The sequence below is a fragment of the Haplochromis burtoni genome, unplaced genomic scaffold (assembly GCF_018398535.1).
Source record: "Haplochromis burtoni strain Fernald_Lab_line unplaced genomic scaffold, NCSU_Asbu1 Contig_69, whole genome shotgun sequence".
NCBI lineage: Eukaryota > Metazoa > Chordata > Actinopteri > Cichliformes > Cichlidae > Haplochromis > Haplochromis burtoni.
Genome location: NW_024582430.1, coordinates 889,496 through 902,687, shown reverse-complemented (window position 1 = coordinate 902,687; position 13,192 = coordinate 889,496). Strand labels below are relative to the sequence as shown.

Genomic DNA, 13,192 nt, shown 5'->3' with positions numbered 1-13,192 from the left:
CACACACACACACACACACACACACACACACACACACACACACACACGCCTTCCTGTCTGGGTGGAACCTCAGCATGATGTCAGTGACCGCCTCTGGTGGCCTTTAGGTGATCTGTCTTCCAGATGTGCTGAGTTGAAGGAGGAGCACGTGCAGAGGTGGGTGGAGTCTGGGGACCCCTCTGATTCCTCTCGCTGACAGTCGGGGGTCACAATGATCCTGTTCATGTATATATGGTACTGTGCAAAAGTCTTGAGCCACGTGTCGTGTCTGTATATGTTGCAGGACAGTGGGACCAGCAGTCATGAAAACACATAAGACAGAAACAGTCTGTATGTTTGGTGTGAGCAGCTCTCTGCCAGCTCTGTGAGGATCTTCAGGAATAGCTTCCAGGCTTGATGAAGGACACTTCTTTGACAAGATCTTCATCAGCACCGGCTCACATGCACAGAGTCATAGATTCAACCGATGATGTGTTAGTGTGACAGCTGCTGGGAACAAAGAACCCAACACTGACTCATTTCATGAGCTCGGAGCCTTGTTATGCTTGCATGAGTCAAAGGTCAGAGTTCAGAGGTTAAACAAAACATTCCTGAGTTTGAACACGTTGTGCCTGTCGTCTGTAGCTCCAGCAGAACGTTCTCAGAGGTAATAAAGCGTCTCCTTATAGATCCCGGCTCATGAGGTGCAAACACGGCGAGTTCCTCCGACGCTTCCCGGTGCTTGCTGGTGAAGGTTTGCGTGGTGGATCTGTGGCGTTAAACACTCGAGTGGCTGCGATTGGGCAGTTTTACCGTTAGTTTCACGTCCGCCGACTCGTACAGAAACGTTCTGCAGCCTGTGCTGCATTTATATGAATTTATTTCTGGACCATTTATTGGATCCGCTCGCCGTCAGCAGCCGGCTCTCAGCCAGATCATAATATTTGGCGCCGGCACGGCTGATCCTGCTGTTAAAACCAAGCCTATAAAACCGCCTGCTCCCTTTCTGCAGTATCCATACGTGTTTAATGTGTACGTGAAGAGGTTTGTTTCAGACTTTTCCCTTTAATCTTACAGTAAAGGGCAGCAGCTGCTGTCTCTGTGTTACTGTAGGGTCTTTGCTCTGTGAAGCTCCTTGTGTGGCGTTGTGAACATCGTGTGGTGTTTGGGCCGATGATTCAGGTTTTTCTGAGCTCCATCCAGCATCCAGCTCGCTGTTTCAAAGGTCTCCCCATCACAGCTTTGCCTGTTGTTGGGTTTACAGTGCAGGTGTCTGTACTCTGCATGATGTCACAGAGGCGTCGCTGCCAGGATGCTGTGGTACGATCAGAGCGTGAAGGCGACGCCGCTGATTTACCTGTCGGTCTGTGTTCCCACGCTCAGCTGACCGTGAGCTGTGGGACATAAAGGGGGTTGCGTGTACTGGTCCAGCTGGTTTTCAGGCTCCGTTTTCAGAACAGTGTTCGTGTCCGGGCTGTGGAAAAGTAACCTTGGGGTTATCTCGCCGCTCCAGCTGATGTCTCAGGCCGTCAGACGCAGTCATGAGTTTCAGCATCGACTGAAATTAAGCCGAAGCTCTTTGATTTATTCAAACCTGTGTGTGTGTGTGTGTGTGTGTGTGTGTGTGTGTGTGTGTGTGTGTGTGTGTGTGTGCGGTCACACACAGATTTGCTCAGCTTTGCTTCCTCTGCTGCTGCTCGCGCAGCTCCAGCTCATGCTTGCAGAGTATCTGCCTCAGAAATCACACACAGTCTTATCAGCTTCTACTTGAACATGTTTCCATCCTTATCTGAGTCTGTGTGGCTTTCATGCGCCCTCACAACCACACTCTTTACACCTGTCTGGCCTTTATCCACGTACCTGTCTGGATTTTAAGGACATGCTCTGGGATCCTGGATTAACAGTGTGATGTGTCTACTCAGGATTTTACCTGCACTAGCATATCTTTCTCACCACTTTTATGACCTGCTGTTTGAGAAGATTAGCGCAGGACTAGACTGTAACGATGCGATGGCGACTGACCTGATGAATTATTAACTTTCTGCTGCAGCTTTTAAATGAGCCTGATAATAATCTGTGATTTATTTCACTGACTCTTGCACAAAGTGTGTTTCTTTGCCCGGCAGCTTAGATCTACTCCAGGTTTCCCTGCGGTTGAATGAATTATAAATGTTCTTAGCTGAGCATTAGTGGATCTCTTCAGGCCTCTCCTGTCAACACCGAGCGCATTCATTGTTTCGTCAACAGAGCGCTCATCATCTCCAAGTCAAGGGGTTCATCTTCCAAAATGTTATTCCTTGTTTGCAGAGTGGCCTCATTATCCTCAGACTTTAACTAACTCAGACTTTATCAATTGCCACCAGTGTATGGCATCTTTAGCTAATTTACCGGACAGTCTCGGTCGTTGTGTCCTTGGACAAGACACTTCACCCGTTGCCTACTGGTGGTGGTCAGAGGGCCCGGTGGCGCCAGTGTCCGGCAGCCTCGCCTCTGTCAGTGCGCCCCAGGGTGGCTGTGGCTACAATGTAGCTTGCCATCACCAGTGTGTGAATGGTGAATGGGTGGATGACTGGACGTGTAAAGCGCTATACAAATACAGGCCCAAAATCTGGAAGAACAGTTTGCAGTAGAGCTGGGCGATATGAGATTTTTTCATATCACGATATGTTTTTTTCATTTCAGGCGATAACGATATCTATCACGATATAAGCCAAATAACTATATTTGTAAGATTTAAATGTGCCGTTGCTCACAAGTAAAATGTGAAATAATCAGCAGCTTGTTTTTATTTAAATATTTATTTCCCATAATAAGTTCAACAGGGTAGATGTACTTAAGGAACATGAGACTTTTTCAGATAAATAAAGGCAAATATTGCAAACTACACAAAAGGCAGCCGCTAAAGCGTTTAAGTTTCAAAATAGAACAAACGAAACAGACTAAATTGTCAATTCCACTTAGAAACAAAATATTAATTCTAAAAATAAATCTTAGTTTGTTTTACAGAAGAACAGACAAAACTGACTAACTTTTGTCAATATCAAATAAACTGAGAACTAAAAGGAAATTCTCAATCTCTCCTTGTTGTATAGCTAGCTTTTCAAACAGTTTTAACAGTTACTTTAGTCTGACAAAAGCCAGAATGACGAATTAGCGCTTCCAGTCAGAGACTGAGGCTACGTCCACACGTACACGGGTATTTTTGAAAACGGAGATTTTCCGTTTTCGTTTTAAAAAATAATCCCGTCCACACATAAAGGCAGAAATGAAGGAAAACGCTGCTATGAACATGCCAAAGCAGCAGGTGGCGCTAGATTCCTAACCGTGCAGAAATGTTGGCCAATCAGAAGTCTAGAAGCCTCGGTGGGAAAAAGTAAACAAAGCTGGGGCATAGAAGCAGAACCGAGTCGTATGTGTGGAGGGACAGTAACTGTGTGTATATGTAAGCATTTAAACACTGCAGAGAGTAGAATTAACAGTACGTATTGTAGAAATTCATTTCACCGAAACAATAACGTGGCGCACAGTGTGACGTCAAAAAATGCGCACACCTTTGACGCTGCGTTTTCTCCGTTTTTCTAGTCCACACGTAAATGCAAAAACGGAGTTTTCAAAAATCTTCGTTTTCAGTGACCAAAAACGCCGTTTACGTGTGGACGAAAGGTGCAAACGCATAGAAAAATCTGCGTTTTCAAAAATACCCGGGTACGTGTGGACGTAGCGCATGCACCAGTTTATTGTATTTCCAGACTTGCTTTCGGCACAATTTACAGTGCACGCTACTCTGTTTTTTGTCAGACTTGAAATAGCCGAAATACCTTCACACTACGGAACTTCTATGGCTCTTCCGTTCGACAATCTCTCCGGCGTTGGAACCATCATCTGTTTTCTCTTCGGTCACGCTCGGTTGATTTTTCTAGTCGGCACACTCATTTCCTCCATTACCCGCTGGCTGCTTCCCAAACAAACACATGTGCGGCTTGGCACTTGTGCTGTACGTAACAAGTCACGTGACGTGACGCTGCGGCTGTGATTGGTTCGGCTCTGCGCTACTGTAATTTGGATTGGCTGCTTTTTTTTTTTTTTAAAGAGGACAAGAGCGGCGAGGTCTATCGCGATAGTTTAATTTCTCTATCGAGAAAAAGTTATATCGCGATACATATCGTTATCGTTCTATCGCCCAGCTCTAGTTTGCAGCTAAACATTTTCACCGATGACAGAGTTTGCTGTCGAGTACAACTCTTAGCTGCGGTGACTACAAGTCCATCCAGCCACCAACTCATCACTGCAGCGTTCCCGAACAGTCCTACAGACCTAATCTCTGCAGTGTGTCCTGGATCTGCTCCGGTGTCCCTTCATTGTGGGACACGTCCGAAACACCTCACCTGGGAGGTGACTAGGAGGCGTCTCTATCAGATCCTGGAGCCCTTCAGCTGACTTGTGTTGATATGGAGAAGTAGCGGCTGTACTCTGAGTCCCTCCAGAACGAGCGAGCTCTTCAACAAGCTGTCCACAGCCAGCGTGGTCACAGCTGAAGGCAGGAAACACAAGGTCTTCCTTATGAATGTTTCTGTCTCCTCGAGCTGAACTTTTCAGACAAATAAAGACCTTTGAGCAAAATCAAAGCATTTTAAGGTCTTAATCTGGGCTGAGATGAGTGGAAGGCTGTTGATGAGGAGATGGTCTCAGGAGTGGAGGAGAGACGGACAAAAAGGAGTTTATCTCTGCACAGCATAGCTACACTGGATAAGCAGCTGAACTCACCACCTCAGTGCTGACTGAGTGTAAAACACGAGCTCCTGAAATAGACGTGCACCTGTGGTACCGGAGCCACCGTGAGCATCGCTTTCTTCCACGTTGGAGATGAACCAATCAGAGAGAAGTCAGAGCAGCAACCAGCAGAGGCTCCTGTCATGATTTCACATGTTAAAATAAAAATGTGGAGCAAACGTTAGTCGGCTGATGCCTGAAAGCACAAACCGAAGGATTTTCCTGTCAGAGCTAATATTCAGAGGACACGGCCTGGATGTTACCAGCGGTGTTTCCTGCGATGTGCAGGTCCTGCGACCTCACCCACTCGAACGCTTAATTAACCCTGAGGCAGAGTGTAATTCATGGCTCCTCAGAGGGCCTTTACCCACTCAGCGTGACAGCAGCGTTTACAGGCCTCTGTACACTCCTCATGGTTTTGTCTTTAGTTCCCTCCACACAGCGTGAACGTCTTCAGACTGACACCACGTCTGCTACCTTTGTATATCAATCCTCACGGGCAGAACACGTGACCTTTGCACTATAAATGAATGAGGCCACATTCATCTGCAGTCACTGGACGGTGAGGTCTCTTGGATGCTCAGGATGGACTGGTAGTCTCCACAGCTGCCCAGTGAGACGGGACCAGCATGGAGCTGCTGTGTTCAGCATGTCCACTGTTATAACTTTATTAGAGTTTACCTCCATTCCACAGATGCTCGTAACTGACATCATCTCTTGATTTGTCCTCCTTATAGTTTCAAACCAAGGTGAAGCTGACTGTGCTCCCAAAAACCTGCTCGTCTGTCTGTGGGTTTGTGTCCTTTATCACTTTGGGGTCATTTATGTCGACCCAGCCGGGCCGTACAGTTGATCATTTACAAAGAAATGTCTTCAGTTCAGCGGGCATCAAATACGATTTCTCCCTCTGTGATCGGGCTGATCCTGGATCAGTCTGAGGGACGCCCACTCGTGTCCTGCAGCAACCCCCGATTGTATCTGCAAGTTTAACACTCGCTTTACCCACGAAGCCCGCATCCTGCAGTCGGCTTTACGGCGGCGTTACGTAGGGCTGTTCGATATAACGATATATATCGGATGACGATATAAAAACGTCTGTCGTTTCATTTTACGCTGTCGTTTGTTTCGTGGTGTCGCAAAATAAACTGTTTACGGCGATATTTGTTCATGGTTCTGATGTCACTGTAGTGGCTGTAATCATTTCTTACAGCTCTCGCTTTCTCTTATATTTAATATAACCACACTACAGACGGACAAGCGCCTGTTTTTACGCGTTTTGTTTTTAAGCAACAACGACGGTAACACCTTCGCGTGTCCGCTTGTTTATGTTCCACATAACCCTTTCACAATAAAGCTCAAGATCCTGTTGAGACTTTTCAAAATAGTCACTTGGATGAGTGACGAAACGTTTCTCCCACAAAACGCTACGTCCAGAAGAACAGAATCCACTTTTGGAGATTTACTTTCCGGGATGATTGAGAATGCATCAAAATAAACTGAATCACGTGAAAGAGATTATTTATGGATGAGAAGTAAAAAAGAGCCGCCAGGTGCTAAAAAATAAACCTTAACCTCAAACGTTAGAACAGGCAACCCGCAGCACGCCGTGTAATAAATACAACTTGCGTCTAAAAATGTGTCGTTTCATGCATCGCTTTAAACACTCGACTCCGGGTGAAGGACGCGCAGCTGGAAACACTTCACACCAGTCGAGCTGCCCGAGATTCACAGACTTTACAGGAAATGTTACATTTTTGTGATTTATATCGTTATCGGGACGATAGAATTCTTATATCGGGACATGAGGTTTTGGTCATATCGCACAGCCCTAGCGTTACGACCCCGCGTGCAGGTTTGTTATCAGACTGCGTCCCTGTTTGTGTTCACTTAAGCAGTTTGTGAGTTAATGAGAGTTAATGCTGAGCCGTTCTCTAAATGTTGGTTTAACGCTGGAGAGTTTGGAGCTCTAAACCGCCAGAGGAAGCAGGAGTGTTACGTAGACCTGTTGATGTGTCAGATCCGCACAGCGAGGGCTCTGACACATCAACAGGCAGCTTGGATGTCGAGCATTCTTCAGATTTTTACCCTTAAACACAAACTTGGCTTCACTGCGTTTCGCTTTGTGTCTGAGTTTAGTTCCAGGTTTTTCCTGAACGTCCCTCTGAAGCCACGCCTCCACATGCTCACGTACAGCTAATAGGAAGCGTAGTAGCGAAGGACCTACCCGAGCTTTTCACAAAGAAAGTTCTCTTCTGTGTGTGAGAGGATGGTTTCCTGTCCGCAGGTCGGTGGAGTGCAGGACGGACCTGCTGGTATCCGTGTGTGTGTGTTGCAGTGTAAGCTCCCATTTAAAAGAGGCTTTGATCCCCTTTAGGGGCGTTAACCCCTTCTCGCCTGCCGAGCTTCGTGTCGCACGGGCCGTGAACTCTGCCTCAGTGTGGGAAAAGATTAGAGGTAGACAAATTCCTGGTCATCTGAGGTGGTGCAGACGGTATTAGAGCGCGGCCGCAGCGCTGCGCCTCGACGCTGCGACTCCAGCCGCGCTTATCCCACCCACCCGCCGTCACGTTGTTCGCCTGTAAAATCATTCTTCACCTTTGAAAAGCTTCTGTAAGTATTTTCAGGCCCAGAGGTGTTAAAAGGAGGATTTCCATTTTCCATTTTGGCAGATGTGGAGTGTAACCCACTCCTCTTCCTTCTCCTGTCTTTTTATCTGCTTGGCCTCGGTATTGGCGATTTCATCATCTTCCTCGTGGATTAGGAAACTCCGGCTCCATCTATTTGCATAAATGTGCACGATATGCAAACGGCTCTCAGCTCTTTGGTGTGGGAGAAGCTTTGAAGCTGCTCAGCCCTGCAGCGGTGCACCTTGTTTTGGCTCCCTGCACCCGCGGCATGCTCAGAATGCTTCAGTAACCTTACGTAATGAGGAGGAGGAGGATGAAGATGATAGTGAGGTGAAACAGGATGATCTACGAGTGTTTGTGGTGCATTTTATCATCTAAAAAGATGCTTTCAGCTGTGCTCCAGTGACACAGAGACTGATCCGTGCTCAGCCTGGTCGGCTACAGCTGCTGCCAGATCAGCACACATCATCTTCTTCCTGATTTAAGATGATTTTTTGAAGCATGCTCCCTCTGCCTCGTGTTCTCGGCAGCATTTTCAGTCATCTTTGGGTTACTGCAGTCAGACAGAGGACCTGGCAGCAGGTCAAAAAGCTGATATCAAAGCAATGCTGAAGCACCAGAAGCTCTAATCTGCTCTCGAGACCGGCTCCAAAAGTTGGACGAGGACCAACAGAGCAGCCAAAAAAAGGCTAACGTTGAAGCTAGTTCATGCATTTATTCCTTCCAGGCTGGACGACTGTAATTCATTATTATCAGGATGTCCTAAAAACTCCCTGAAAAGCCTTCAGTTTTGGCTTCCCTTCATTGGCTTCCTGTTAAACCCAGAATTCAAAATCCTGCTGCTCACATACAAGGTCTTAAATAATCAGGCCCCATCTTATCTTAATGACCTTGTAGTACCATATCACCCTACTGATGATCACCAGACTCTGAAAGGCCAGTAAAGCCTCTAAGATCTTCATGTTTAGTGTTTTATAAACGATTGAATGATTAGGTCTGTTAAATATGGCTCCAGGGTAACGTCCTGGACTGTTTCCAGCCTTTTACTTTATCAACGTTATTAATTGTTCAGCTGAGCTGAAGCGTGTCGGTACGAGCCTCCGATCCAGGTGAGGCTGACAGCACCGATGAATCCTGAAGCAAGCAGAGTGAAAGTGTCTCCCTGTTGTTGTGCTTGCATCCATCACGCCGTCCTCCGTCGTCGGCTCGCCCCCTCCTGCTCCTCGCCGTCCTGCTGAATAAATGATGGGAATGTGATACGGCCGCAGCTCCGAGCTGGACATCGATCCCCGAGCTCAGGGACGCTGACTCTGGACTCTGTCCTTGACTTCGCTCGCTCCTGTTTGCTGATTTGAACTCTTTGTAGCGTCAGTGAGCCGAGCGTGTGCGTGTTTGTGTGTGTGCGGGGCGTGTGCTGCTGTGTGTGTGTGTGAGTGAGAGAGTCATGCTTCAGGAATGTGCTGTATAATTTACTACAGTGGAAAGCTCTCCTTGCAGTAACACCTGGGGCCCTGTGGGACATGAAGTTCTGCTGTTTGATGGTTTAGCAAAGACGAGCAGAGGCGGGGCAACGTTTTTATCCAGGTCGTTTCTGTTTTTAACCCCTTCCACCCCCAAAGGTTCCTCTGGGTTTGGCCTTACAGTTTAGCAGCTCTTACTAAAGACTTGTATTGTGTGTTGAGTCTTAAACACTGTTAACACCTTTTCCCAGTAAGAAATGTTCGACTGTAGTTTTGAATAAAAACATTTAAGCTTTTCTCAGTTTGAGCTGGTTTGATCTGCATCGTCATTCAGACCTCCTCAAGTAATAGACGCAGAACAACTCTGATTACGTGTCCTCGATTATTTCGGTTCATTAGTCTGTAAGGAAGCTCAGGGGGAAAGAAAAATGTCAAGTTTTAAATATTGTTCATTAAGATCTCGACATGAAAACATTTCTTCGACTTCCCGGATCCTTCCCGGATATTCAGTTAGTTTGGAAGTGTCCAGCAGGGCTGCGCTGTATCATGTCATCCATGATAACACGGGTATGAATTTTTATGAGATTAAAAACAACATCGCTGCTAGAGCAACGCCACGTTTAGGTTTCCAGGACACGTCTGAGAGCGAGAGCAGGAATCGGCCTCTGATGACGAGTCAGCATCCTCCAGGAAACTGCAGGAAACCACAAACCTGTTTCAGACCAGGCCAGGAGCAGCTGGTGATGTGTGAAGCAAAAGTAATCAGAGTACTCAACCAAGCCTCGCTGGATTGCTCGTAAGTTAGAATCCATGTGACAGGAAGAGGAAACGCAGGGCTTTAAGCTGCTGGGTAAAAAGCTCGAGCCAGCGTAGATATCGGTCAGCTTCAGTTGGAGTTACCAGCTTCTGTTAAACTGAAGCTTCTCACAAAGTTAGGAACAGTTTCTTCTACACTTTAACGGGAGCGAGCCCGTGTTTAAAGCACTCTCGGAGGCACTTCGGCCTCACAGTCCTTCTGTTTTGGACAAAGGTTCAGTGAACGTGGGCAGAAGGCTTTCACAGCCGTTTATTGAGCCAACAGGAAAGCTGTGGTGGGTAAACAGCAGCTCATGTGATTGATAGCTGTAATGCTGGCAGTGCTGACCGCACCAGCTGCTGGATCCTCACGCTCACCGTTGTGCTGCTGCTTCTTCAGCGCCGCTCGGCTCACTGAGTTTTCTTTAAAGCAGGTTTTTATTGGCTCCGTTTGGCTGCTCGGCCGCTCCCACAGGAGGCGGATTCACGTCTGACATTATTGGATGATCAGTAAATACATTTAAATGCACGCGCAGTGATGCAACAAGGAAGACCAACAAGGCCTGTTTGAGTCGGTGGAAGCTCTTTGATTGAAACAAATATGCCGTTAACAACAAATGAAGACATTTTTAGCCAAATAGAAACGATCTGAGAGGATAAACGACGCCCACGCTGGACCCAGGTATCTATCAGCGAGCGCGCGTTCCCACGCTTTAACCACAGTGACTCACGGCAAAGCCACGACAGGCGGCGGAGGCTCGTTACTCAGGTCTCTGCATTTACGGTAAATTGTTGAATGAGATCGAGAGGCCTGACGTGACTGTAACGAGATCCTCGCTGTTACAAACTGTATGACTTTCAGACAAAAGGAGACGCGTTTGGCTGATGTCCGTGGAGCCGTACAGCTTCACAGCTGCCGTGTGCGTCCACAGAGCTGCACCCACAACAAAGCAGCGGCCTCAACAAGCGAGCTCGCAGAGGAAACGGCCACATCAGCGCCGGCCTGTAAAAAATGATGTTTTACCGCATTCGGGAAGCCGAACCATTACCTCATCTGCCAAAGAGACGAAAGCTCTCGAGTAAGCAGAAGAACAAAGCAGCCAAATATCTGACACACACACACACACACACACCGGCTTCATTAGCCATCGTTACACTGCAGCTGCACTGATTCATCAGTAACCTGAGCAGGTGAACTGCTCACCTGGTGGATGTTAAACAGATGATCCATTACAATAAAACTTAGACTGGCACCTCTCGTGCCCACCACAAAAGAACAGATAATAAAAAATTAATAAATAGACGATAATAAATCAGGAGATAATAGATTTTTATGATAGTCCTGATGGGGTCTGTGTGCGGGGTGAAAGCTGTCCCTCTGTCTGTTTGTGTGGGATTGTCTGCATCGTTTGCTCGATGGAGGAAGTTTGAGTAGAGGGTGGCAGGGTGTAGGTCACCTCACGCTTCAGCTGTGCAGCTCTGCAGCTTCTGACCCACCCGTGATGGCGTTCGTGCTCTAAGTGGCGATCCTGTAGAAGTTCAGCAGCAGATTCACGGGGAGCGTGCTTCAGCTTCCGTAGGAAGAACAGCCTTTGTTGGGCTTGTTTTTTTGACCAGGCTGGAGGTTCAGCCCCAACAGACGGACGGCGTTCCTCCACACACAGCTGCTGGGTTGTACTTCCTGTTCTGCTCGAGTCTGTGACTAACTCTTTGGTGCCACCTTAAGCTTGTAAGTTTGACGACCGTTGCATCATCTGCAGATTTTATTATAGTGGTGGATGGGGGTGTGTTCGTGGGCGGAGACTCGAACACAGCCGTGTGGGGTCTCCGCATTCAGGATGATGGTTTAAGAGGGGCATCTCCCCTCTCTGTGTGAAGGTCCGGTACCCATGAACGCAGCGAGGAACCTCGGCCATGTTTGTAGTTCGTTGTAGTTTTACGGTGTTGAATGCGTTTCACAGAAAGCACGACTGCGGTTTCTTCTCTGTGTCGGCGCGCTGTGGTGGACGAGGTGGCAAACACTTGGTAATAAAATGAGAATAAATTCAGCACTTTGGGGATTTTCATCTTTGGACAAAGCCACAAGCTTCCAGATGTTTCTTTGGGCTCTGACTGGTTCTTTTTTTAGAACCCAGCATTTGTCAGACTGTGGAGGCACTTTGGGCGGAGCGTGGCCCCCGGCCTCCAGTCAGACTTGAATATTAAAGGTTTATCAGCGTTGAAGCTCAGATTCATCGTCTCTTTTGCTTTGACGGTGTATTTTAGCTGATGAGTGAAGACTGTGAAGTGATCTGTTATTTCAGTTGGAGAGAAAAATCTGAATCTCTGCTTTGAAGTTTGGAAATCTCCCTCTGGCTGCGTTTCAGGAAACTTGCGACTCGGAGCGGGAAGAGGTTTGATGCAGGAGTCCGGAGCCAAAGCTGCAGCGATTAGTGTTGCGTTAGAGCCAGAGAATCACGCCGTCAGCCATTTTAAATACTGTTTATCCGCAGGAACTTCAGGACGGTGTCACTCTCTGCGACGCTTTGTGACGAGACAGGAAACAGTGGGCTCATCTCTGTGCTCCGTTCAGACGCACAGATGTTTCTGTGATTCAACACCGAGAAATGTTTCTATTTCCTCAGGCTGATTCACAACGTTTACCCAGAATGCACTTTGTTTCCTCCAGTGAATGACCAGAAAACCAATCAAACATCCCGGGGTACGGAGGACCAGGAGGACCAAATGAAGTAACTATGTTGCTAAATGATTCATTAAATGTGTCATTAATTAATTACAGTTCGGGGTCGTGTTCATGATGGAGGGGAGAGTGGAGCGTGAGACTGGGCTTAAAAGTGAAGCTGTGGATTTACTGGCCCATCTGTGTTCCTGCCCTCACCCACGGTCGCCGATAAAGCGTGTTTCTTTTGAGAGGGGGCGGGGCTCTTCCTTAGAGATGGGGTGGAGCAGTCCCGTCATTCGAGAGGGACTCGGAGTAGAGCTGCTGCTCCTCCACATCCACGTGTCCTACTGGGAGGAGGCCCTGTGGCAGACCCAGGACTCACTGGAGAGATGGCATCTGTCATCTGACTGGATAAGCTGGGAGAGGTGGGCGGGGTGAGGGAAGTGTGGGCTTCTGTGCTCAGACCCAAACTGGGAGAAGTGGTAGGAAATAGATCTATGAATAATTAGGTGTGCCATGAATTTATTGAAACTTGGAAGTTAATAAAAAAAACATAAAACACACATTGAATTGATTATTTAATGATTTAGTTATTTGTTTATTTTGGCACTCATGGTCCTCCATACAGGGACCAGTACTGGATCTGCTCCTGTCACAGATACTAAACTGGTGCATGGTTTATTCAAACTGTGACTCTGATGCTGCTGCAAAACCAGGTTTAGTCTTCAGACTGTGGCTCAGTTTGAAGACGCAACGACGGCTCAAACATGATAAGAGTCAAATCTGGAGCCACGTCGGAGGACTCGTGGCTCTGTGAAATATTCATGAGATGAAACGTTCTTCATGTCTTCATTAAAAACTGTGAAGTTTTTGTACATAAAGAATGAGCTGACTGCGGG

At 47.3% G+C, this 13,192-nt stretch overlaps 1 protein-coding gene across 2 annotated transcripts in view; it reads left to right on the top strand.

The window, feature by feature from the left end:
- The window catches only part of ccdc102a (coiled-coil domain containing 102A), a 60,889-nt gene that overhangs the window by 6,590 nt on the left and 41,107 nt on the right, over nucleotides 1-13,192 (top strand). Inside the window, exon 2 of one of the 2 annotated variants that reach the window (XM_042221547.1) lies at nucleotides 12,300-12,360. The exons of the other annotated variant lie outside the window; for it this stretch is intronic. The gene's annotated coding sequence lies outside the window, so the exon portion shown is untranslated. The remainder of the gene's footprint in view (nucleotides 1-12,299; nucleotides 12,361-13,192) is intronic. 2 annotated transcript variants of the gene reach the window in all.